A 3,051-nucleotide genomic window follows, 5' to 3' on the forward strand; every position below is an offset into this window, starting at 1 on the left:
ATACTATGGAAGAACCACTTTTAGTTTATGAGACATTTCCATATTATTTTTCATAGAAGTCAGACCAGTTTACAATCCCACCTACAGTGTGTGAAGGATCCTTTTTCTCCACACCCCATCAGCACTTCTTGCTTCCTTTCTTTCATAAGCCACTATTTGTCACCCTGGGGTAAGTTGATATCCCAACGTCATTTTGGTTTTTATTTCCTTTTAATGAATAATAATGACATACAAATGGTCTACACACTCATGAAAAGATAATTTTTTGTGAAGTGTGTGTTAAATTCTCTCTCAATTTTTAATGGGGAGGAAGTTGGTTTTTTTGTATATGAATTTTTTTAAAAATATATCTTGTATTTTAGCCCTTGATCAGATGTATGGGGTATAAGTATTTTTCCCCATTTGGTAGGATGCCTGATTTGTTTGCAAGTGATATTTTCTTATGTGAGACAATAACTTTGTAGTTTAATGTTATCCCACATCTTTATTTTTTATTTTGTTTCCCTTACCAATAGAGTGGAATTACTGGGCTACTCCCCAAACTAATATCATGGAAGGTTTCATCAATTTGCTTTGATTTGTTTTATGGATTCAGGCAAAGACCCTGCTCTTAAATACTAAACCCAATGAGAAGCCAAGGCCAAATTTGGCAAGAACAAATAGTTCTGTCAGAAACTGAAATGTTAAGACTGTTTTCCTTCCATCATTAAAAATACAAACTCCTCACCTCCAACCCCTGCTACTCCAGTACCCTTCTTCCCCTAAATGGAATGGTTCTCCAAAAGAGAAAAGCAGAGCTTGTATAGAAGCTGTTCTGGAGTCACATAGCACAGTTCAAGGAACCCCAGTCTCTAGAAGACTCTCTTTAGGGAGGGCACAGATGGGTGGCAAGCCAGATCCTTTGCATATGTGATCTACATTCTCCCTGCAATAGAAAAAGACTGTTTTGCATTCTACTAAATTTGGCTTGGTTCCCTGTACAGGTCCTTAATGCTCCATTCCCACAAAATTGCCCTCTGTTTGCTCTCCAGACCAGGGACAACCTACCTGTGTATCACCATAAAGTCCAAGTTTCTTTGCCTTTCCTGGAGGCCTGTAGCTGACCGTCAATAATGAAGCATACAAATAGCTAACAAGCAATACACACTCAGAAGGCTGGGAGTCCATCTTGGCAACTCAAGCAATTGCATGCTCAGGTCTAGTGGTGTGATATTGTCTGGTCCACTGGTCCAGTGGTAACCAACCAGGATCATATCCAGAAGACAGATATGGGGAGAGGGAAAACTGTCATGTGATGTCAGGGATAAAACTCAGAGAGACCTGGTGATGGTACTATCTCTCTTTTATTACAATTATTTTATTTAAGCACTGTGCATACAAAATTATTCATGATTGAGTTTCAATCAGAGAACATATATTGTATTTCCCAGTGTATAAGATAACTTTTTAATCCATAAAAAACTTCTTAAAAGTTGGGGGTCATCTTATATGCCAGTATACAGCATGATGAAACTTACTCCAGTTTCAGGGATGAGTGATCTGCCCCCCTCTTACCGCAGCATCCCATCCATGATGCCATCTATTATCATTGATTAATCTCTCAGGGCATACAGAGGAGCTGAGTTACCGAGCACCAAATCTCATCCAGCCACCGGGTATGCGGCTTTCCAGCACTCAGTCCTCTGTTCAGCTTTTATGGGACACAGAGGAGGTGCTCTGTCTCCCTCTAGCTGTCCTATTAATCACTGCACCCCAGCCAGCCGCTCTTGGAGGAGCCCCCTCTCCCTGCTCTCAATGCAGATCACAATTAAAAAACCCCAACCACACATATACACAATGGAATATTATGCAGCCATCAGAAGAGATGAAGTCATAAAATTTTCCTATACATGAATGTATATGGAATATATTATGCTGAGTAAAATAAGTCAGAGGGAGAGAGATAAACACAGAATGGTCTCCCTCATCTATGGACTTTGAGAAAAATGAAAAACATTTGTGTAATGATTCTCAGAGACAAAATAGAGGAGGACTGGAGGGTCCAGCTCCTGACATGAAGCTCACCACAGGGAGTACAGTCACAGAAATAATTACACTAAGAACTATCATAACAAAATGCGGCTGAATGAGGGAAGTAGAAAGCCTGTATAGAGTACAGGCCAGTGTGGGATGGGGAGGAAGGACGCTTGGAATATTGGTCATGGGAATGTTGCACTGGTGAAGGTTTATATATATTAAAAAATCAAAAAAAGAAAAAAAAAGAAAAGATAAGGCCTCCCAATTTTTACCACAGGCTGTGTTCTTTACACTGACTGTATAGAAAGAGGAGGTACAGTAAATGCACCCCATATACACCTCAACACAGGCCCTTTGCCTGATCTGTATTGTGAATTGGGGGACAAAAAATAAAAATAAAAAATCCAACCACAATCATGTTTGTAATCAAGGTGTTTAAATAAATTATTTTTAAAAAAACACAGTCCTTTAGTTTTTCCCAATGGGAAAATGCCATGGGCTGTGATAAATGGCATTGACTATATTGAAAGGTTGCTTCCATACCAATCTTTTGTTTTGTTTTGTTTTGTTTTTTGTTTTTGTTTTTTTTTGTTTATTTGTTTTTTGGGCCACACCCGGCAATGCTCAGGGGTTACTCCTGGCTGTCTGCTCAGAAATAGCTCCTGGCACGCACGGGGGACCATATGGGACACCAGGATTTGAACCAACCCCCTTGGGTCTTGGATCGGCTGCTTGCAAGGCAAACGCCACTGTGCTATCTCTCCGGGCCCCCATACCAATCTTTTAAGAGCTTTTATTATGAATGACTGTTGGACCTTCTCAAATGAATTCTCTGCATCTATTGATATGATAATATGATTTTTATTTTTTGAATATATGGTATATTATATTGTTTGACTTGCATGTGTTAAACTACCGTTGTATCTCTGGAATGAATCCTACTTAGTCATGGTATATGACCCTCTTGATTAGTCATTGGATCCTATTTGCTGATATTTTTTGACATTTTATTTTAATTTATTATATTAATATATT

The 3,051-nt window shown here is 39.0% G+C and overlaps 1 non-coding gene across 1 annotated transcript; it reads left to right on the forward strand.

Moving 5' to 3' along the window:
* Positions 1-2,271: 2,271 nt before the first annotated feature.
* LOC126012541 (small nucleolar RNA SNORA51) lies at positions 2,272-2,404 on the forward strand. The gene has a single exon (XR_007496999.1). It is a non-coding gene; the product is annotated as a small nucleolar RNA SNORA51 (small nucleolar RNA).
* The last annotated feature ends 647 nt before the right edge of the window (positions 2,405-3,051 follow it).

This window comes from Suncus etruscus, chromosome 6, assembly GCF_024139225.1.
Source record: "Suncus etruscus isolate mSunEtr1 chromosome 6, mSunEtr1.pri.cur, whole genome shotgun sequence".
NCBI lineage: Eukaryota > Metazoa > Chordata > Mammalia > Eulipotyphla > Soricidae > Suncus > Suncus etruscus.